Below are 25,745 nucleotides of genomic sequence, written 5' to 3' on the forward strand. Positions count from 1 at the left end.
TCATATTTAACATACTGAAGTAGCTTAGCAAAGAAATACATTTAGGTGCCATAGGCTGGTCTACCTTTCTTCCACCATTCAGAGACCAAGTCATACAAAGATGAGTCCCGTAACCACATAATCTGGAACCTAAAAGAAGGTTTTTGAAGCATCTAAGTTGACTTCGTAATGAATTTAATAGGCCAATGGTCTAAACCTCTCCAATCCAAGATTTTAGAGTTAGAAGTCCACATTCCTCCAACCCAATAACAACAGACTAAGAAGCGATCTAACCTTTTTGCAACACAAAACTCTCCAACTCGTCGATTGTTCCAGGTAAACTAACCATTGCTGGGTTTGATGTCCACAAGATTTAGGGCATTGATATTATCTCCGAACAACAGTGCAGAAGGATCCAACCTTTTAGTTCCACCGCGCTTCTCAGCTAACTCACAAATAGCATTGAAATCTCCAGCCATAATCCAAGGATGAAAAGGCAACATGCTACGGATCAACCTGATGTGAGACCACAAAACTTGTTTACCTTGAAGATCAAAAGGAGAATAAATATTGGAGAATAATATGACATCCCCTGACTCTAGGCAAGTAGCAATCATAGATATAGAGGTTTTAGAGGAAATCCACCAACGAGGCTGAATTTTTCGAGGATTCCATAAGCAGACCACCCCCCCCGAAGCTCCTAGAGCTCCAATGCACTGACACTCCCCACTTCTCCATAACCTAGGCATCACACCTTGCATACTTTCAACAGATAACTTAGTTTCCTGTAAGAATACAACATCAGGACCTTGCCTTCTAATTAACTCATGAACAACTTTTTGTCTAGGGCCGTTGTTCAAGCCTCGTACATTCCATGATATAACAATCATTTCAAGGGGGCTGAAAAAATAGAATCTAGAGGTTTAACTGCCCCTGACTCCACCAAATTTTCACCAGCCAATTTGATATTTTCCATATCCTTTTTCCTGCCAGGTTTAGCAAATTTCTCTGCCCCACCCTTCTTGATATCTTTCTGCAAAATGCCCAATTTGGGAGGAGGCTTACGCTTTGCTGCCAAATCTGATCCACTATTCTGCCTAATAGCCAGGGAATTGACTCCAATTGTAGAAACAATGGCTAAGGGTTCCTGCACCTCAAAAATCCCCTTTTGTTGATCTGCTACCAGTTGCCTACAATCCTCCCCCAGGGGTTCCATAGAGGAATCAAGAACAGGATCCTCTTGGGTTAAGTCCACTAGCTCTTGATCCAGATTAACCAAACCCAGGTTAACTTCCTGTTGGCTAAGCTCATCCAAAATCTCAAATCTATTGAAGGTATTTTCCTCCTGCCTTTCTTTAAAAGGCCTCTTTTGACCCCTGTTCCTGTTGCAAGCCCTAACTAGAGCAAATCCATCAGAAGTACCTGCCTCATCCTAAGAAATATGCTTCCCGTTATCTGTCTCAGGAGGGTTGCTCATAGGCTGTGAAGGCTGGGATTCCTGAGGCAAATTTCTTAGGCATCTCCTCTGCAGATGACCATATTCTCGACACAACCGATAGTGAAAAGGAAGAGATTCATAGATTAAATGTTGCACCCAGGAATAAGAACCCGCACACATCTCTATTGCATCTGGTAAAGGCCTACTTAGGTCAATTTCAACACAAATGCATGCAAAAGTCATTACCTTTTTACCCAAGGTCTGGGATGAAGTCCCAACAGGTTTTCCAAGCACTGAGGCCAAAAGGTGTAACACATCCTCTCGACAGCACTCCACCGGAAATCTTGGCAAGCGAACCCACACTGGGACACGATTTGGAAGCTCCTCTGCGAGATTGAAACCAGCATGCCATGGCTTAATGAACAACTCGATCTTATTATGAAAATAAGGGCCACCCTCAAATACGCGATTGCGATCTACTATGCAATTAAAAGTAACCATGAAATAGCTATTAGCCAACAAAATTATCTCCATTTCCCCTTCTGGCTCCCAAGTCCTTCGAGCCCAAACCTCCAAAAATTGCAGAGAGACTCTCATCCCCAAAAAATTACAATATAAGGAGTGATGTGAGTAATACTCCACGTCTTCAGCAATCATTTCAGCTGGAATAACTAGCTTCGGCCTCTCTTCACATCTCTCGAGGCACCCATTAGTCTTTGTAATCCTTGAAGCATTCGATACTCCAAAATCAACAGTACCAAATTTTGAGACAAACAGATTGTTGTCAAAGGTCTTCATCCCTTGACATGAAGCCTTAGGGCCTACAGCTGCCCGAAAATCCAGTTGAGAGCTTCTCCCAGCCGCCTCAGCCTTAGCATCAACCATTCTTACAAACAAAGAATGGGGAAAGGGCCTTCACCCACCTTAAATCCACCCGCACCAGCACAATCTTCGTAAAGGAACGCAGACCAGAGCCTCAGTCTTGTAGAACACCATGCCACAGGCTGCCCTTTCCGCATACAGCACGGAATAAGCAAAAAACCGCACTCACTAATCTCCAACCATGTCCAACCAAATGCTCCACCGCCGAAGAACAAACCGAATCTGCCTCCCAACAGCAGAGCCACCCACTCCGCACCTTGCAACCACCAAACACCCACCACCGCAGCGTGAGAAGATAACAGATAGAGCTAAGGCACGGGCGCCCTAGCTCGCGAAGCGTCTCAGATGCCCGTCGCAAGCCATCCGCAGTTTTAGTTTTTCATACTTGTTGTATGCATGTAGTTGCCTTTTATTTTATTTAAGTTTCAATGGCTTTAGCTATTCACCTCAAAATGTCTATACGTGCATTTATAAGTTAGACGACTCTTGAGAATCTATTCTCCATTATATGTTCAATTTATGTAGGAGTTTGTATAACTTATTTACATTAGTGCTTGATATTTGATGAGATCATAATAGAGTAAGTCTATGGACTTGAGATTAGTTCTAGTGCCAATTAGAACTGGTTCTTTTATTTTCATGACTCTTAGTTTTGATTTTGGTCTTAAGATAAAATGTAAAGAATAGTCTTAGCTATTAAGAAACACTATTTAGTTTGATATTTGATGAGATCATAATAGAGTAAGTCTATGGACTTGAGATTAGTTCTAGTGTCAATTAAGAACTGGTTCTTTTATTTTCATGACTCTTAGTTTTGATTTTGGTCTTAAGATAAAATGTAAAGAATAGTCTTAGCTATTAAGAAACACTATTTAGTCTATGGACTTGAGATTAGTTCTAGTGTCAATTAGAACTGGTTCTTTTATTTTCATGACTCTTAGTTTTGATTTTGGTCTTAAGATAAAATGTAAAGAATAGTCTTAGCTATTAAGAAACACTATTTAGTCTCAGCGATCACATATTGTCTGCACACTATTTAGTTTCACACCATGCATCATCTCAACATATTATTTGAATGTTCTAATTAATATTGCAACAATAGTCTTAGCTATTAAGCAAAAGATTGATCACAAATTATCTGCATACTGTTTAGTCTTACACTATGGATCATCTTAGCATATTATTTTAAATATCATTTGGTGTGCTATGATATTTTTAGGTCTAGTATTTTGAGTCTAAAAAGTTATTTCGAAGTATCAAAATGATCATATATTTTTCTTACATCATCTAATTTGCATTTCACCTGATTCCAACGTATTGTTTGGAGAAATGTTTGGTGTTAACTAGAGGTAACTGTAGCCATAGTTAGAACTTGCATTTGGAGCATCATATCAACTTTCATAGAATCTATTTTATGAGCATAGATCAACTTTCATAGAATCTACTTTATGAGCATAGATCAACTTTCATAGAATCTACTTTTTAGACAAATAGACATCAAATCAACTTTTAGACAAATAGACATCAGTAATAATTGAAGTAAAATAATTTAACTTCTTTGGTACTTTGTCCAATAAGCATGTGACTTGCAAGAACGTCATTTCAATTTCAGGGCATTGTATATAAGTCATATATAGCGATAGGTATTCAATGAGTTTAAATGTGAATCCCACCCAATTTTAATACATTCTAATGAATCCCGTATGTTGATAGTTGCTTGAAAGTTTTGCAGCTAACATTTGGTGATAATGTCATTCACCAATCTCTTGACAAGCATTGATGAGGAGGTTCACATCAATGTTGTTGCTTCCTCACCTAAAAATGTGAAAGTTGTTTGGACATGAGAGCACAAACTGCTAGATCTACTCAATGAGCAAGTCATTTTAGGAAGAAAAGGTGAAGGGGGGTTTCATAAAGAAGCTTGGACCAACATCAAAAAGAGATTTAATGTAGATATGAAGATGAATATAGTAAGAGATAACTTCAAGAATAAACTAAAAACATGGAAGAAAACTTATTGAATAATGAAAGACTTGAGAAATGTGAGCGGCTTTGCATGTAATGAAGTACTCAGTGCGTGGACATTGATGATAGTGTACGGAGAGAGTTGTTAAAGGTAATGTACTCTACACAATGTTTATATGTAAGTAAAATATCTCTTAATCAATTGTAATGAAAGTTAATATCTAATTCCTTTATTTTTCCTTCATGTAGTGAAAGGATTTCAAGAATGCTAGAGTGTACAAGTGGCAACCATTCCTCTATTTCAATGACTTAATAGTCATTGTTGGTAATGACATCGCTGGTGGAAATGCAACTGCAACAACCCAAGCGAATGAAGATGGGCACCTTTTTTACGAGGCAATTGACCTTAATGATGATGGGGCCTTTGATACGCCTATGGATGTCACTCTTGAATTTGATGAAGAGTTCCTTGGGACAAATAATTTTAGAACATCTGTAAGACAAAATCCTTCCACACCATCATCGAGGAGGCCAAAGAAGAGGAAGGCAAACATGGATGCATCTTTGGATGTCATATGTAAAAGTATCCAAGACATTCATACGGGCATGAGGGAGTTTCATATTGTAAATATTGATAAAGAGAAAGATATAGTAGCTACATTTGCAACCCTCAAAGCCATACCCAGACTTAGTTGACAAACTATGATTGTGTGTTATGGCACTTTTATTTCTGAACCTACAAAAGACTAAGGGTTCTTATAGATGAGCCAAGAGGAGAAGGAAGATCAAATATAAGTTTGGAGGATTTGAATGGTTCCCCAGTACAACATTCCATGTTAGATTTGTATTTCCATTTTCACTTTATCACGCTTTTGCAATTGTGGATGCTTAACAGTTATGTGCATGAATAGATTTTCATCTGCTACTAGTTATATCATTATTATAAATATGAACAGATTTACATCTGGTTCCATTTATATCATTATTGTAAATGTTGTTTCTTCAATTACCAAGTCATTTTCATTATAATTGTAAAATGTTTATGGTTCTGATTCTGGTTTATGTTTTTGGTTTATAATTGTATAATGTTTATATCATTATTGTAAATGTTGTTTCACTTGAATGTATTATATGTGTGGCTATAAATTGACTACATGAAATCGTGTTGTTTCAATGAATTTATTGTGTTGTTTCATCATTTGATTGTTGTTTTGAATGTAATTTATTCCTTCACTTGTGATTGAAATCAAACGTTATGATGAAACTAATAGACTATGGATTCAAGCTTCAGTATTAGTCCTCATGTAAAAATATTTCATAGCTAGCAAAACATATTGTAGTGGATCAAATTATTAAATAAGGTGATTGAGAATCAATGTTTATTTATTAATATAAAGTTTCTAACTACTATGAAATCACTTTTCTTTGTGACACTGGAAAATGGATGTTTGGGTGAGCAATCTGGTTTTTATAGAAAATGTGTTGCTAGGCAATATAAGTCCTTCATCTATCATTTTATCTTGCAATCTCAATGCCTCTGGCAAATTGTTCACACTACAATAGTAGTCAATAACAGTTGTATAAGTGATATAGTTCAAAATAAATAGTGATGTCAACACCCCTACTGCAAAAACACCATCCCAGTAAATTGTGCTTCTCAATCTCTCCACCTTATCTTTGCTTTATATATATATATATATATATATATATATAGAGAGAGAGAGAGAGAGAGAGAGAGAGAGAGAGAGAGAGAGTTGAGGCATTTGTGACAATATACAGTTGAAATATAACAAGAATACACTTATACTTATCTAATTATCTAAAAGATTGCATACTTATTAGACATCAATTTACAGTTGGAAGTATTTTTGTGTATATGCCATATCCAGGCTACAAGAAATGTATGAAAAATTACCCTTGTTGTTTATGTAGATTCATTTGGTTGAGATAAACTAATAATCATGTGTTCATAGCTTTAAGTCATGAGGTAGTTGCATTGCTAGTAGGATTGGATTGAAAAGTCACAACATAGTCCATTGAATACAAATATTAAAATAGATTGTACACTTTTGTTGTAATTTCTCATTATATTTGTTCATTACTTATATAGGATCGATGGATTTGACAACTTTTCTAATGTGTCAATGTGGTGTTGGATTTGTGGCAATGAAGATGTCACGTACAAAGAATAATCCTGGGCGTAGATTTTGTGTTGTCGAGATAAAAGAAAGGTTGTTACTAATCTTTTATATGTTTATTTTATATGTTATTATTGTGGCAATTTCTTTGAGTGGGTCAAAGATGACTCATCTACATCAACCACATCAAAATCTACAAAAGAAAAAAGGAAGGATTGCAAGTTGTGCATGGTGAGGGAGACAATTGCTAGGGAGATTGGTTCCATGGCGAAAGCTGAAATCATGTTTCAACATAGACTTAATTCTGTTCTAGTTTTTATAAACACAATATTCATTATGGTGATTCCAATTTTAGTAATGAAATGACCATTTTGTTGTTTTCAGTTTAATTATGATCATGGAGACTAAATCTTTTATGATTTTGTATATAAACGTTGAGCAAATTTTATTACTTTCACGAGTATATTATTGTGTATAACATTTTTACGTTTATATCTATTCATTTAAAAAATGTTGAAATAAATTAATTTCATCGAATAAAATAGAAAATAAATAAATAATTTTCTTTACAATAAATTGAAATAATTAACGAAATATAATAATATATTAAAAACAAATAAAATTTATTAAAATATAAACTTAATTTTATTCCAATTTTGTACAACCAAACAAAGAATTCCAAACAAGATTGAGATTGTCATTTTCCATTCCTATTCCCATTTTCCATTTTAATTTTCAATTTCTATGCTGACAACCAGACGGAGCCTGAAAGATTTTTTCCTTTCTTACATCAATATGTCAAATGTCTCTCTGAGATATGAAAACAATATGATATTATATATCCATAACATATAACGTGTCTCTTCCTGATTTGAATAGGAGTTTATACTATAAAAGCACCACTATTAAGATATTTCTCAACAGTTATCTTGCATTTCCAAAACACTGTAAAAACTTTTTAAAAACGAGCAAAAAATCAGCAGAAGCATCCTCATCCACTCTTATTTTAAAATATACACTGGTGACAGAAATTTTAGAATTTGAACAAACATATAACCTAATTGGCAAAAAATAATGTTAAAACTTATGTTATCCAGATAAGATCTAAACTTACCTTTCTACTAACCATGTCTGAGTTTTTTGAGTTTCAACCTCACGGTAGGTTTACAAATATGAACTTTGTGACACTAAGATTCATTGGGCATTCCAGTCAAGTTTTCGAACTTGTGCACTGCCAGATGCAAAGGCTGAGTGGGCTTTGCTTCTAATATTAGCCTTTCTATTTATCATACACATCATTTTGCTAATATCAATATGCATCAATCAGCTTTTTAAACACCATTGCAACCATTGGAGCGCAATCAAATATTGAAACCTCTATTATGCTAGGGCTTTATATGGTATTGGACGGAGGCCTCTCAAGAACTAACCGCTCAAATTTCCCTTTCCGAAAATCATATAAGATACGGAAGGCAGCTTGACTCACATCTCCATTGAACAAACGTTATGCGAATGCCTTTACACATTCTGTAAGAAGGCAGATAAACAAAGTGCAAAAATCAGTGAGTGACATAAAATTAAACTTAAATATGTTCTGAAATATCAATAAAAAGCTCACATTTCTCCCGAGCAACTATCTGCTATTACATTTCCTTACTATGTCATTGATTGAATTTCAAATACCTATTTCTTAGAGGTAACATGTACTATCAAAGATTAAAAAAGAAAATCTTGGTAATGTGCAATGATTTAGATAATAGACATGCATGAGAAACAGAAAGCCTATGTAGCAAGGAAAAATGTTAACAGAACACTGACGATGCCAGGACCAGTTGAATGAAACGCACTTCAATTGCCTGGTGGTCCCTGGTCTAGATGCTGCTACACAGATCTTCCGCTTAAGCAGACGATTTTCCAACATCTGGATACCCAACCACTCCTGCGCGGGTCTGCTTTTATCTAAAACACAAACATGCATAAAGAAAACTGCTAGCACCCATTTTTCTCCACTCTCCCTAAACATACTTATAGTATAATTTTTAATTGTTACCATATTCTCTATTGTCTAAATGTAATTTTATGTCTTGCTTAAATCCAATTTTTCCCGAGTTCAACAATGAAATCGTCAAATGGGTAATTCAACCATAACATCCACAAAATAGCGATTCACCAAAACATGTTATGCTCCATCCAAGCTAGCAATTATTTTGAGAAAGTTTTCAATACATAAGGTGTAATTCCAATTTCTTCACGCATTTCATAGAACACGCATTGCAGTTGATTGTAAATATATAGAGCATAGAAAAAATGAAAGAACACACACAAATAGATGAAAGGTAATACATAATCACTTGAAATTTGGTAAGTCTCTACCGCACGAGGAAGAAGTCCTTTAGCCCTCCTCTTTGCATTAAAATTGTTAGATAATGATTTTGCAACTCTTGCCAACTTCAATGTCCCCTGCACTCTTCCATGTTTTCAAATACATTTAATATATAAAGCACACAAGTCTAGCAGCCACACTAACGGAGAGAAATTCAAATAAGTCATATTTATTTTGCAAAATGTTGTTGACTGCAAATAATTGACCAGAGTAGGTGCAGAATAGTAGAATCTAGGCTACTTGCCATTCCAAGCTGGCCATTTGCTAGGACTACTGTTATCCCCTGTTTAGAGAAATACGTAGCCCATTTGTTCTTGTCTGCTGTTGAGATCATGTCTACTTTATTCAAAACTATAATTTTCTTCTTATCATCAATCCATAGGTCCATCTGTCCAAATTTGAAATTGTATTAGTCTGCATTGAAGGAATGATCTATAGATTCTATATAATATTTCATAGAAATACCAATTTCCAACCAAATTGATTTCCTAAGTTAAAAATTAGAACCTTGACACGACTGAAATGCCCAAGTAGCCAGACTTGTCATCTGACTACTGGCATGCCAAACCAGATCTAAGTATTAGACTTCACCTCTGGATGTCCAGTTGACATAGGTATCCTTGCATCACGTACTTCAATGACAACATCCATCAACTTCAGCTGTTGCTTTAGTTCTCTCTTCGCTTTTGCAATATGACCTAGGTACCACTGTAAGGCGGAATAGCTTAAACATCACACACTAAGCTTAATTCCTAGACCAAAAGTGTTAAATAGTCAAAGTTGACTTATTTTTCACAAGCTTAATTCTTCCCTTAATGTGTGATGTTTAAGGGTGGCTCTGTAAGGCTAGAGTCATGTTGAGTTTATTTCAATGGAATTCACTCATGAACCTACAAAATAAGACTATTGGCATCATTTGAGCAATGGTGAAAGTCTTGTTATGCTAACTCTACCTGAACTCGTCATGACCTTAGCCAGCGATTGATATCCAAATCGAAGTCTGCCTGTTCAATATCTGACTTAAGAAAACCACTAGACTTTCGAGTCGTCAGATGACCAGTCTAGAGCCCTTCCTCCACCTTGGCAGTAGATTTAGACTTTAATTTTCAATGCTATTCTTTTAACATTAAAAATCAACTAATGCCAATAAACTAAAATTTAAATGCTATTTTGGAAGAAATAGGCAATGCATTCCCAAAAACAATGATCAGTTCCCTAGAGAAAGCAAGCAGATATAGGCATATCATACAAATACTTTCTATTAAAAATTTAATAAGCAACTAAAGATAAATTGCAAATGTAAGATGCAAATATTGGGAAAGATTTCAACTCATTACGACTAGACAAATGCCAAATGGATGAGGCACTAGCTTGACATTCCACTTTACCTGTTGATTTCTGTGTAAAGTGGTTTTATCGTCGAACATCTAGGAAAGCTTACACAAACCAAGAGAATAATAGAAGCAATTTTTATTTTTATTTTTACAGCAGAGAAAATAAGTCATATTCCTGAATTCCTTATTAAAATTGTTGTCGGCTATAATGCTATGTGTTGTCTAAAATGTTATTAATGTTAATCATGTTGTTGGTCATTAGCATGGCTGAGGGGTGGGTAGTTATGGTTGCGACAGTTCACGTCACACCCCCTCAGAAGTTATATGTACACTCTTAGATGGAAGAGGGCATCATTATCGTTGGTATCATTGTTGTTGTGCTTATCACTTGTAAACTTTGATTGATATTAATAGAATTAGGGATAATTCTCTGACGTTACCTTGCATTTACTTATATATGTCATAATTCTCTATCAGTAGTATGCATTAAACTACCTTTATTGTAGGCGGTAAACATTTGGCGTTGTTGCCTCTACAATCTTGAGAAGCAATAGAGTGTGGATGGCAAATGGAAAGCAATGGGACAAATGATAGCCTATAGTGAGAGTAGCCATGAGGAGCTCGAAGACGAGAACCCAAAATTATTCAAAGGCGAATGGGAGTTGACAACTGACTTCATCTCACTACTTCAGGCATCCATTGAGACCCATGTGTGAAGGGAAGCCGCAAAAGAAAAAATATTAGAGAATGTTGTGTGAAGTGCCCTTGAAGTAAACCTGGTGGTGGATTGATTGATGTACCATCTCCCTCGATTGTTGGCACAAGCATTCCTTGCCCTTCAAAACCAATGCGATGAACTCAATCAAGAGAATCGATGACAACAAGTACTGCAAGACTACTATTGCCAAAGGGAGGAAGGAGACAGAGAAAACTTGTTGTAAGAGAAATATGAAGTAAAACCTAAGACATAAATATGAAGTAAGGAGAACACAGTGTTATGATTATGTCCATACAGTGACATATATTGTATACAAATAATGAATGAATACAAGTGTTCTTTTATATCATGTGTTGTTTCCTTTCCATATATGAGAATAATGCATGACAAGCTTTTTAAATAAAGATATAAGTAGAAAAGAACTTACAAATGTGAGTGAGGCTAGTCAGAGGGCTTTATCACTACAACAATAGGTAGAACAAAGGAAGTGGTTGAAGAGACTTGCTGAAGGACTACTAGAAAGGTTAGTGGAAGGAAACCAAACTGGTGCCATTGAAGGTGAAGAAGTCGAAGGAGAGTAGTACGATAGGGAACAATACCATCGAGAGCACGATGGACAGTGCTAGGAAGGCGACAATGACTTCATCAAAGAGACAAAGAGCTGACTAGAGAAATTAACCCTTACACCACATGGTAGTTAACACAACCTGTCAGGCTCCAATCCAACTAGTTAAAGGAGAATGGGCACAGAAAGGGTTCGTGCTTTAGGAAAACATTTGGCAACATTTGTTGGGTTATGGGTCATTCCACCAAGGAATGTTTATACAACAAAAGATGAGGAGCTAACAAGTGCTCGATACATGAGGAAACAAACACTGCACAACAAACAAACAATAATGCATCATTCGAAGGATTTTGAAATAATCGAAGTAGAGGGAGAGGAAATAATGACAATAGCAACATGAGTTGGATACAATATGATTCAAAGGAATAGTCTATGATCCAATGGAAGACATACAACCAGTGTAGTCACTTTGCCCAAGATTGCTAAAAGGGGACACACCACAATGTTCATGTAGATAGTGCAGCCCTAGAGATCATGAGGATACAAATTGTCTGAAACCTGATGTTAACATCCTCAATATCAATAAGCATGGGTCAAGAAAAAGTGTCTACCATCACTTGGGGCCAAGCTAACAAAGTCATATACCCCAATCTCAGTACTGAGAAGATAGGTTATGGAGGAGATTGAAAAAAAATGAAGGTATGAAAGGATACACATGACAAGGCAAACAACTTTGGATAGATAGAAGCAGAGAATACTATTTTAAGGCAGGTGTTACAAATAGAGGTTGCAGCCCAAATCCAATACCTCATTTTGTACCATGCCTCACTTGAGGACAACACTATTGAGTACCTTCTTCCTACAAACTAAAACCATTGCACAAACAAATATCGTACAACTAATGTATGTTACTAGTGGGTCGGTAATGGATCCTATGTTATTGGTAGTAAATAATGACTGACACCCTACAATTGTAGAAATAGGTATTCTCAAAACTATTTTGATGGACACCATCATGGACTACAGGTTTGGGGTAAATGTCCTTTCAGAGGAGACATGGAAGAAACTTGGAAAACCTACCTTGTGGCCCCTGACCTTCATTATATTGGGTTCCGACCAATAGGGAATCAAACCCCTCAAGACATAAATGGCCCAACGAGTGACCATAGGAACACAACTGCCCATGTTAGACTTTGTAGTGATTCTGCTAAAAAAAAGGGATATGATGCTATTCTTGATAAAGGATTGTTACTAATGGCAAAGAGCCCAATAGGAAGAAAACACTCTCCATGGAAAGCGGCACATGGAAGTTTGTTATTCACCTCCATATCCAAATGGTGAGTGAAGAGATTGAACCTTTTCCAAAGTCAGAATCTAACAAAGAGCATGGCTGATTGGATGAAGGAAGGAATTGAATGGAACATAATGTTGGAAGGGTTCTAGAGTTGGAAGTATGTTTAGAGAATGACACAAACCTGATGAATGGACTCTTCCATTGAAAGACAAAAGATTGCAAGCTATTCTACAATTACAGTTACATTTAGGGGTGGAGGAAATAGAAAAAGTGTCAGAAAAAGATGTGTTTTGGCCAGAGTATAGGGAATACAAGGAGAGGGAGGCCCACATGAACATAAGTCTAGCCCACAAATTTGATGCATAAAAACAAACTAAGTATGAAGAATCATCCTTGTAGGTCACCAACCTTGAGAATGAGGAAAAACCATGCAATATACTAGTAGGTGATGATTGGGATCTTGTGCTTAAGACTGCAACATTTAATATCTTTCTAGGTCGCAAGGATCCTACCCTTTTGACAAGTTGGCATGGAAAGGGGAACCCTATGCTTGGGGGACTGAGCAAGATTTATTGCTTGAAAAATTAAAGACTATATTGGGTGGGGCACCAATGTTGGCATATCCCAATTGGGACAAGGAATTCCACTTGCATGTGAATGCTTCAAATTTTACAATTGGTGCAACTCTGGCACAAGTGGGTGTTCACGACTTAGACCACCCCATTTATTTTGGTGTTAGGTTGTTGTCGAGGGCAAAGAAGAATTATAATATGATGGAGCAAGAGGCCCTCAAAATAATTTATTTCATACAAAAGTTCAGGCATTGCCTCTAGGTAATGTCTTTCACATTCTATGTGGACTACCAAACCCTAATTTACCTGGTGGATAAGCCAACTATAAGGGGAAAGTGAGAAGATGGTTACTGTTGCTACAAGAATTCCCCTTCACTATAATCATGTGGTCCAAGAAGAGCCACATCATTGTAGATCAACTCTCTTGGATCAAGTCCAAAGAATCATAGGAAGGAGTTAATGATGATTTTCCTGATGCGAACTTATCTTACATTGTCATCTTTCCAAAATGGTATAAGAGAGTATTTTTCAACCTCACGGCTTAGGGGTGGTGAGATGCCTAAAGAAATAATACAAGTAAACTCTTAGTTAAGAAAACATAATATGACATTGATGAGGCTGATTAGGGGCACCCTCACCTCTCCATGACACGACATGACCTACCAACCCCACAAGAGATAGTTGATTTGGACGCTAAGAACTCACCAATGAGACCAATGCCCGTGGAGTTGGAGTAGATAGATTTTGAGCCCACCAAAGACCTAGAGACTCTACCTAAGTTAGTGATTGATCCTTCTCAGGAGACACCTGCGATAGTAAGTGTGCAATAGGGCCTTGCATAGGAGCATAGTAGCATGGAGTCTAGAGAGGGTGATGTGGAGCAATCCTTACATAAGATGGTTGTAGGAGCTAGAAGGGCAATAGGCTCTACTCAGTCATGGACTCAAGAGGAGGTGAGAGAGGAGTTGGAAGACTCTTGACATTTTTATGAGTAGGATGTACGGAGGAGTTCAGAGTTTGCTATGAATCTAGGGGGTGGCCTACAACAAAGTCCCTTGCCATGTTAGAGGACTAGGCACTCTCAAAGAAACCAAGAGAGACTAGAGTGGTTGTGTTGGTCAAGGAGATTTACTAGGTCTTCAGGGAAAGCTACTACACCTTACAGTGCTTAGAACATGTCATAGATACATGTGAGATAGCCAGAATAGAGTTAGCAACTAAGTTATGGATGGTGAAGGGAGACATGACTAAGGAGGGAAGCATGGGCAACAAAGTGGGCAGCCATACAAGTAGAGAGGGAAGCCATGTAGATAGAGAGGGATACTTTGTTTCTCAACAAGAGGAAGCTAGGGTAAATAAGGTTGTGTTGGAGCCACCCACCACGAGTTCTATGGCAAAGCTCAACACCAAGGAGGCAAAATTATTAGAGGCAACTATGATGATGAAGAGGAGGATGGAGAGGAAGTTGGTCATAGATTGAGACTTGCAGCTCAAAGCACAACATGTGTACAAGTTGCAAGCTCGCTTACCAACAACTCCACCACCACCATCTACGGCTACAACATTAGAGATTCACTATCAGACTCCCCCATCCTGATTTTATTCTCTTATGTACAATATAGTTATGGGTTTTAACATCATTCCAATTTGATTGTACGTCATCAAGAGATGACTTTCTTTTTGGGGGAATGATGATGTTGAGTATAATGTTAGTTGTTGTCTAAAGTTTATGTTAATCATGTCATTAGTCGTTACCCTGGTAGATGGGTAGGTAGGTATGGTTGCAACAATTCACATTGCAACCCCTCGGATGTTATATGTCCACTCTCTTAAATGGAAGAGGGCATCATTATCATTGGTATCATTGTTGTTGTGCTTATCACTTGATGTAAACTCTGGTTGCTATTTAATGGAATGAAAGGTTGTTCTCTAATGTTACCTTGCATTTACTATCTATTATAATTCTCTACTAGTAGTATGCATTAAACTACCTATACTATACACAATAAACAAAGACCTCTAAATTACCCAAAATATTTTTTCTCCCATCAAAAATCTTATTAGGTTCAAAGATAAATACAACCTTGCTTATGGTTAAGAAATGAAAGCTTGCACCTAAGGCATATCACAACATGTTTCATAATCACAACTTCAATTCATACCATCTAATAACAAACAGACTAACCAACCAATCTTCAAATACTCCAAACACTAGGTATTAAAATAGAGAAAACATTGAGTGAAAGATACATGGTTGTAAGATCATTTTGATTGATTTCCATGCCAAGGCTTCTTGTGCATTGAAAAATGAGACTTCCTTAAAAGAGTATGAAAACCTTTTATAAATAGAATTCACAAATCTAGACAAAACTTAATATTGTTATCCATTGGTCCAGCTATTTATTTTTGTAGAATGAAGATCTTGGCAACCTGGGTGGTTTGGCTTCACCAAAGATAACAATGCCTTTCATGAGTATCAAATAAATTCCAAAACAAAAAGTTTCAAATTGGACTTCTTTTATTTCTTTAGAAAGGAGATCCACACAACCTTGATGATTTCATTTCACTTGAGCTTCCAATGCCTTTCAACAGTGTCACATGCAGTCAAAACCATTTTATCTTAAAGAAAGTTCCAAATATGAAAGTTCCATTTAAAATGGTACCATATAAAATAAAAAATATTTTTGTTATTATAAATTGATATTTATATTAAACAGGTGAGATGAAGGCTCCTTAAATAGATTTAGAAAGATGATGTTGCTAATTGAAACAGTCGTGAATTGAAGATGAAAATAGAAATTTCCTAATGAACTAAGACAACTAAAATGACCATTAAAGAAACATTACATTATTTTAATACCCTACTATAACGATCATCATTCTAACAACTCTACAAAGAGCATAATCTATAGGTCTTTTGGAAAGAAAGTTGGTCCTCTTCAGAACACTCAACTGCTATTGAGACCCTCCCTAAATTCACAGAATGTTATGACCAAGATAACCACAAACCGTCCAACTTGATGTTGGTAAACAAAGGTATCACTCGTTTTAACCAAAGACACCAATATGAATCAGAAACCATGATTGAGGAAAAATTGGCAAACCGTTGTGAAGACCATTCCCTAGCAACTCTAGGTGTGACCAAACAGCTGCAAGAAAGCACAATTTTTGTTGGAGAATTTGACAAAACCCCCCAATGAAAAAATTGAAAAAAACCCTAAGACCAATAACACCAATCAAGATATTTTAAGGAAAAAATAAAAAATCCCATAAATGAATTTTGAGGATAAAATAAAAAAATTCGAACATTATTCTTGAGGCCCAACACAATTTTAGGAAAAAATTCGATCAAGACTCAAAATGAAATGTTGAAATATTAGTGAGTAGGTGGCACAAAAACTAAGACATAGTAAAAGATTTCAACTAATTTATCAACACAATCTGATTGGTATTCTTTAATGAGTGAAAGGTTGTTTGGGTTTTGATGTGGTTTTTGAAGTTTGCTAGAGTTTTCTTAGTGGCTTGAATGAAGCAGAATGAAATAGATTTGCCCAATAAATTTTGAGACAATTGTACTTGTGTTATTTTATAAAGCACCATGGGGGCATAATTGTTTGCTGCTTTTGTACCTTCTTCCTTTTTTTTTTGCCCCATGAAGAGTCAGTGTGACTGTGTATTTATAGGTGTTTGTACCTCTTTCCCTCTCTCATCGTTCTTGGTTTGAGTTGCAGAGGATATTGGCCCACCTTCTCAGTTGCTTGTCATCGCACCCCGTTTGCATTAAGTGGGGGTTATTCTATTGTTCTAATGCTTCCTTGGTTTGATAGTTCATTAGTGTGAGCTATGTATTTAGTACCTGATCCTATATACTAGGTGATTGTAGTGGCTAGCTACCTATGCATTTCAGTGAGATGGATCATCTACCATATAGACACACTTAGTTCATGCCTTCTTCCATGGAGGTTCCTCAGATAAGCAATTTCTTTCTGATAATAGAGTTGTAGCTTCTTCATGCTTTAGTGATGCTCTTCATGATCTCTTTTTGTTCCTATTTTCAGGGACATTTCTCTAGTTGGAGGCTTCTTCAGTTCTTCACTGGATTTTCAATTATATCTTTTTGGAGAGGGGTTTTTCCCATTGGGATTTCTCCTTTTCTCCTCTTTCCAAAGATTTCCTTGTTCATGGGTATCTAACATGGCCTTATTGTCGGGTTCCATTCTGCATTTCATCTTAGCTTTTGTGAGCTTAAGGCATTTCCCTAAGTTGCACTTAAGGGGGAGTTAGAATTAATAATTAATTTATTAATTATTTATTCTATTTACTTAATTTTACTTAGATAAATGCATTTAGACTTTAGTTGTCATGTAGGAGTTTGTGACAAGTTGTTGACAACATGGGATTTTGTTCCTACCTAAGTCATACTTATTCTCTCACTTTGTTCAAGGTCTCTCAACCTTATGTGGATGTATGCTTAGTTGTCACACTTATCTCCTAGCATCTTCTAGCTTGTTCTAGAAGATTCCTTGAAGCCTTTATATTTGGGCTCTCACTTTGTATAACTCAACTCTTTTAGCATATTGTATAGAAATACATTTTCCTTGTTTGCAATATCTTCTCTCTCTAGTCCATTTAGTGTTTTTCCCAAGCTCTTGGTCCTTCCTTCTATGATTTCCTTTCAATAGTCTATTTGCATGCAGGTGATCTTGGCGCACTGAAGTTAGCTTTCATCAACTTCTACACTCGATTCTTTTCCTTGTTTTGAAAATGAAATATTTTATTTAAGATTCCTTATAAGTTTAAGATAGAAAACTATATTCTAGAAGTAAACTTCCCCCTATTTCACTTGCCTTTGAAAAGTAGTCCTCAAGTCCCTATATATTTTTGGTTGGGTAGTATGTAGTAGCAAGTATATATTTGACATTTATATGAACAAGAGTAAAATAATAGTAAATAAGTTTTTTTTTCCTACAATTTATGTCTCCCACAATTTATGTCTTTGTGTTAACAAATCAAATAGGGGATGACACAACTAGATTAGGGAAAAGGTGCTTTGTGATGGATTTTGAATTAGATACGGAAGTTATAGCCATAGGTTACATTATCATCAGTTGGTCAACTATGATAAAAAAACACATACAATTTGGAGATGCAAGTACAATTTTTTTAAAGGAATAGGTCATGCTATACCATCACTCTCTAGAAAAATTGATGAAGAAATGAAAACTTATCAAGTCAACATGATTGGAGGAGATTGACCATCTCTACTCAAAGTTGCTCCATATGAACTGATATTTTCATCTTTACACAAGGTTTACCTTTCCTTGGTGACATATATACCATACTTTGACTACTCAACATACCAATTTCCAAAAACAATGGCTTCATCCAATTCAACAACTTTAACCTTACTATTTTTACTTCATTTTTCTGCACTTCAATTGCATTTATTGTCCATGGATAACTCATTACCTCTGCATTAAGGGACTCCAATTCTATAATTTTTGTGGTCTTGCATTGACCCATCACTGTCTTCTTGTCATTGTGAACCTCTTCTACAACTTCATTCCTTTGATTCTTTGTCAAAATAGTACTAATTGTATACACTTAATTTCCCACCAAAGATCTCTTTATTGATTCAAATTCCATACATCACAACACCAACAACCTTCCTAGGTTGAAGAACATTCAATTTATAGGCCAAGCCTCTTGAACTTACATATTCACCTCTACTTGTTTGATCAAAACACAACTGTAACTGTTGACCATCTAAATTTGCAAGAAAACTTGCATGATAACTTTTTGACAATTTTTGCAACTTTTCAATATTTCCAAATACATGACTTCATATGCTTACCAAAACTTGATAAATAATGCGAGAACTATTAAAAACAAAAAATTGAATATTTTTGGTCAATTCATAGCATTGACCAATGTTAACTAATCTACAACTTGCACATAGGCCTTATTACAACATGCAAGAAATTTGCCTAAAATGCATTCTAGGATGCTTGAGATTGATTTATTGCCATGTGTCAACTTGGACACTTATTAATCACTTAATCTATCCAAAATTTGATGTTTGATTATCTTGTTTAGGACCTTGGGCCCCTACACCACTGCACCACTACCCCACTTTGGCTTTTTGTACATCAAACATATAAGAATTCCATTTTTTTGGAAGATTTAATAATTTTGAGTTTATTGTAACCTTGTCCAACTCTTCTGCTTCTCTATGTTGCATTTCTACAAATTCTTTCTTTTTGTTTTTGTGATTGGATTTTGGGAGGTGATACTTGTAATAAAATCTTTGGATACTTTTGTCATTGCTTCCTTGCCAATTTCCTTAACAATAAATGTTTAACCACAAATAATGAAATTTAATGTAAGTGGACAAATTTTCATTGATTATAATATGGGTGAATTTGAGCAAGGTAACCACATTTTTCTTTCAAAACCATATGTGTAGATATAAACATTAAGTACAACATGTCCAATATTTTTATAGAGATACACATTAACTAGACCAAAATTTTCTTTTAAAACCATACATATCCAATATTTTATAGATACACACATTAAGTACACCAAATTTTTCTTTCAAACCCATATGTGTAGATATAAACATTAAGTACAACATATCCAATAATTTTGAAGATATATTTTTATGTGAAGAAAGCTCATGCCTGGAAATATGAACCCAAAATAAAATAATTAGATAAATGCTAGATTTTGGTCTCAATTCTGAAGAAAAGTTGATAAATGTAATTGTTAATTAGGAGATAATTTCCATAGCAAGTCAAATTGTGATATTTCTATCAGGATTTAACTGTGTGATTTTTGAGTCAAACTCATTGACCCATATTTCATGAGTAGTGATTCAACACGAATCCATCTCTCATGAGAATAAATGGAACACTTCACCCTTGTGAGCATGACCTAGATCCAATGAGTGCTAAGTGTTCCATTTATTCTCATGAGAGATGGATTCATGTTGAATCACTAGTCATGAAATATGGGTCAATGAGTTTGACTCAAAATCCACATAGTTAAATCCTGATAGTAATATCACAAATGTAATTGTCCTTGCAAAAATTGTAAGGGCTTAAAGAATTGAAGTATTCTAATCACAACAACTTAGAGTCATTGTAGGCAACATGGTCATGTTGAAGGGGGTCACAATTTTCATCAATTGGTGAATATGGATTTCAAACTGGAGAAACATGGAGGTGTGAATATCTAAGCTGAGGATAACACTCCCATGGAAGAAGATGATAATGTTCTAGAGTACATGATTGTAGAAGATGGTATTTGTGTAGCTGATAAAGATGCTCATGATGATGGTACTACTACATCTGATAATGATGATGAAGATGCTCTTGATATAACTATACTTGAGAAGGCACATAGTCCCCTATACAAGGGCTCCCAAACAACTCTTCTCTCTACTATAGTCTTGTTGGTGAACTTGAAGGTTATGAATGGTTTATCCAATGTAGCAATGTCATGTATGCTAGGGTATGCCATTTTTGTCATCTTCAATGTTAGCATACCATTATTATTCATTATATTAACAATTCATATTTGTTGTTGTAGGTTGATAGGTGAGTTTTTGTTACCACCATCAAATATTCTGCCTTGTTCGTGTTGGTCTAATTTTTACAAAATAAAAATTTCCAAGTTCTAGGTATAAAAATTAGATTGAATTCTATTTCTTGCCTGCTAGGGTTTTGGATTTCTGCCTTTGTAATTTTTGAAACATTAGGAAAAACCCTATTAAACCCTAAGCCTTGTACCTAGTTATGCATGTTAGGTCTTGTGCTTTTTAAAATTTAATTGGTTGCAAAGCTGTTTTGAATTTTGAATATTTATCAAAATTATTTGCACCATCTGATCTTTATAAGATCTATGGTGGTCATTATGTCACTATGAGGAGTTTCTCACTTTTTAAAGGTAGTGACATAGCGACTACCATGAAATGGAATAACGTTATCAAAAAGTGGAGAGTTAGTGTTTGAAATCTTGGTTGTTTTGAACCTTTTGGTGATGTGATTGATGTCAGAGTTGTCAGTGTTGGAGAAGGGACTAGTTGGAATGAGTTAGAAATAGTGTCATCAGAGTTTGGTTTTTCCAACGAGTTGCTATGTTGCAACCAGAAAAAGAATGCACCCTATCAGTAGCAGTATAGCACCTTATTGGAGAATAAAGAGGATGGCAGTTTTTGAAAAAGATAGTGACTGTAAAGTTCTTAGTCGATGATATCATTACACACTTTTATTACTCTATCTGAGGCATTGATTTTAGAAATTATGGGGGAAATGTGGAGGTATTCCTGGAGCCAAATTTTTAACAATATTCATGAGGTCACTATGTTGCGACTGAAAAATAGTAAATCCCGTTGGTAGTGACAGAACGACTTGACAAGAATTGGGTTTATGGCAGTGATTTAAAAGGTGGGTCCCAACAATCTTTTCATTAGAAATGAGCCATGTAATAACCATTGACATGTCGGTATCCTACAAAGAAACATATATGTGAAAGAATTTTCAAGAACACGGGAGGTCACTATGTCACGATCAGAAAATCCTTGCACCTTGTTGGTAGCGACATAGCAACTAACTTGAAAATATGAAACATGGTAGGGCCCAACCCTATGATGTCACAAAATGGATTAAAATATTGAATTATTCACTAGCTCATTAGGACATTTCCAAGTGAGATAGTGACAAGGACCCACACCCAAAAGGAAAGAGCAGATAAGAACCATGATCATTAGATTAAAGATAGATCAATGGTCATCACTTGATCACTATGGGAAGTTTCTTTCTTTTTAAAGGTAGTGACATAGCGACCAAAGGGAGTAAAGGAGGGACCCACCACAATTGTATTGAACAATGAATCTAATGCACATCATCAGATTGAAATGGAATCAATGGTTGTTGCTATGTCTCATGGGTAACATGCTCACTTTTTATGCATAGTGATGTAGCGACTTAGCAATATGTGTCCTCAAAAACTAGTGGGTCCATTTTGTATCACCAGTAGTGAAGGAAAAGAACATGTGGAGAAATTTTGTTGGATTAACTTCCAGCGTGGCAAATGGAAAATGAGTCATCCCTATTTTCACTCTTGGATCATTATATTTTTTGAGATCAATGGTGCAAATTTGAATGTAGAAGGTGGTGCCACTCTATTTCCCTTATAGTTCATTTATGAGAAATGAAAGCTCTCGTGCGAGCAAAAAAAAGAGTATATTGCAGAGTTTTTCCACTTCCATCTTATGTGAACAAAATTTTAGGCATCCAAAGAAGAAGTTATTGAGAATTTGTGCTTGGCTTGATCAAAACATAAAAACAGTCTCCCTTTGTTCGCAAACCATCATAGAATTACATAGAATAATAAGTAGAAAATCAAGTAAGTTCTTGTGCTCCATACTCTTTGAAGTAATTTAGTCTTCTGCAAATTGTATTCATCATGCCTTCAAAGAAGGTTTTCTTTGGTCAGGAAGACTATTAATATCCATGACGAGTTTCTTGAATTACTCCCGAAGTCTACAAATGAGACTATCAAAGTGAAAAAATTAACCTCATTAAACCCTAGACTCAGAATTGTAGATGGGTTATATGATAAGGGAAACTAGGTTAGGGATGCCAAGACTTCTCAAACTAGGCTTTCATTGTTTAAAAAGTGGTTTTTGGAAAGGATTTTATTTGCCTCATGCAAATGTCTAGAACTTTGATTTGGGAAAGCTAGTAGTGCCTAGTGTCTTTATGGATCATGATCTCTTAGAGGTTGTTGCAAAAAATTATGATTCAACAATCAGAGTAGTAAGGAGAGTTGATGGTGAGCCTTTGGTCATAATTAGCCCAAGAGGAAATTCGAGAGGTATTTTGCCTAGAGCCACTAACAGAATATCATGTACCCTTTGAACTGCAAGAGCTAGAAAAGGAATATATATCAAAGAAGGATGCAATTAGGCAGGGTGCACTGAGGGCACATATAGGCACAATTGGGAATTTTCCATTGATTACAACATCCTTTAGGGAACCTTTTAAAAAGGAATTTTTCACCTCTTGGGTTGTGGAGGCATATAGGACTCTGTGTAGAGTTTTTGGTGAAGATGAGTAGAATGTCATGCCCATCAGTTTTATGTATATGATCACTCATATTTCCTCTTTTTGTGTGGATGTTATTTTTTATTTTGCCTCCTATATAGCAGAAGAAATTAATACTGGCTTGGTAGGGATTGCAAAAGGCAAGGCAGATAAAACTTTTGGTCATTATTCCTTGCCGACGCATATGCTTTTGTTCAAAGGAATGACATATTTTGGTAAAGAGATGAATCTAAATAGAGAATAGGAGGGAAAAGCATTGCCAGTTCAGTTATGGAGTGCAGATATGACCTAGGATGCTAAAAATGCTAGTGTTGTTAGATTTGATAGGTACTTTTCTTCCAAATTGAGATGCCTATTATTGAGGGACAATCCCAAAGTCCCTAAAGCATTGATAGACCTTGTCAGACCCATGGACAATCCTACTAGTCTAAAAGTTTCACATAATTGAGGAGACATTATCCCATACTCTATTTCTACTATTCTTAGGATATATGGTTTTAAAGGAACCCCTCATGTATTTCCCTACCAGGTGCCATTAAAGGTAGGGGAGCTGAATTTTTGTGGCAATTAGGAGGATTGGAGGAAAGTTAATTGGTGAAAAGGGGAAGAGGATCAATTTTCCCTACTTGCACTATAACCCACCAATTTGTGATCACAAAAGGGGGTTGGCTATTTCTATATAAAATACTAGACCAGTACGAGATAGCTATCTCTCATCCCCATTTTTGTGACACTGAGGGATTCTATGACTTATTCTTTAGGCATAGAGCTAAGCTTGGCAAAATAAAACATGAGCCATATTTCCCTAAAGACATAATAAGAAATGAGTTATTTTTGTAGGAATAGGAAACCAAGAAAGAAAAATGGAGGGTATTTTCAATGGTTTTGGATTTTATTCATTATTTTGATGGAGATTATAATCCTTTGGGTAATGCCACTATAGAGGCAGACAAAATTAATAAACTCATGATTGCTTTCCCTGAAATAATGGAAGCTATGAATGAGAAAAAAAAATTGTTTATTAATACTTATCCAGACAGGGCCAAAGAGGTAATGAGAAGATTGGGATTCACTCCCAATCTAGGGGTAGGACAATTGATTGTCTAGAAAAGGTCAAGTTATAATGTGATCCAAAATAAGAAGGCCACTATGGATAAGGGCAAAAAAATAGTAACATCCACTAGTGTTGCCTTAGAAGAAAGACATGATGAGCCCTCTCCTAAGAGGCAAAAAATAATGAAAGAACAAGGTCCTCACATTGAGGAATATTCACCTACACAATCCCCTTTGCAGATTAGAGAGGAACAATTCACTGGAGAACAAATTGAACAGTCGGGGTCCTAAGCAGGAATTTTTATTACCCAGGCAGAATTAGATGAGGGAAAACCCCAAGATCCCCCTATGCCAAGCCTTGATTTGATAGTGGAAAATTTTAAGGGAAGAGAACTAGACCTTGTGATAGAGTAGGCCAATCATCAACTTATGTCAGATGATAGTTTTGTTAATTCCAGAGCCTTCCACTAGTTTGCATGGAGGACAAACATAGGCAAATATGAAGAAAGATGCAATAAATTGAAGGCTTAGCATCCGAAGATTGAAGATGCAGCCATTCAAACCCAAATAAAAGATGAAATGATAAAGGAATTTCAAAGCCTAACCCCTGAAGAAGGGAGAGAAATGGTGAGAGCATTAGGTGTTCTATTGCTTCCCAATTGGGATATAGTAGATGCCCTAATTTTTAAATCTATTTCCAATAAGTTAGACACATTGGACCAAAAAAGAGAGGAGATCTTAGGTGCTAAATTTAGAGTAGACTAAGCTACTTTTGTTATTTGGTCAATCAGAAAAGCATCCAAAACAATGTCTCTACAATCAGATAGTAATGGGCTGATTGGAAATTTAATTGTAAAAGGGGTAGAGGATACAACTTCTATAGAGGCTGCACATTTAAATCTTGGGACATCTCAATTGACTTTGGCCACTATAGAGAAGGATGAGAATAAGAGATTGGAGTTGCAAGCCAAGTATGAAAGAGTTTTGGAGGCATATAATAAAGAAGTTTAGAATAGAATTGAAATTGAAAATAAGGTAATGGGGAGGTCTTCTAGGCCAAGGATTACATATCCTCACCCTCCAGTGGAACCTTTTAAATCCACTCCTCTCATTGAAATACCAGAGACTCCACAAAGGCCACAGTACTACACAACTAAAGATTTTGAGGAAGAAAAGAGCAAACTATGGGCATTGCATGTAGAGCTAAATATGCAATATGAAGGCAAATTAAGAAAGGCTCTCATGTATCTAGTGGACAAAATTGAATGGCCAGTATTCTATGAGTAGTTAACTAGGGAAATAAATATTTGGG

General features: G+C 35.9%; 1 pseudogene; it reads right to left on the minus strand.

Moving 5' to 3' along the window:
- Positions 1 to 2,304: 2,304 nt before the first annotated feature.
- Positions 2,305 to 18,791, minus strand: LOC149550715 (DAR GTPase 3, chloroplastic-like; annotated as a pseudogene).
- Between the last annotated feature and the right edge of the window lie 6,954 nt (positions 18,792 to 25,745).

This window comes from Cupressus sempervirens, chromosome 6 (genome assembly GCF_028749045.1).
Source record: "Cupressus sempervirens isolate cs-2001-9-10 chromosome 6, ASM2874904v1, whole genome shotgun sequence".
Lineage (NCBI taxonomy): Eukaryota > Viridiplantae > Streptophyta > Pinopsida > Cupressales > Cupressaceae > Cupressus > Cupressus sempervirens.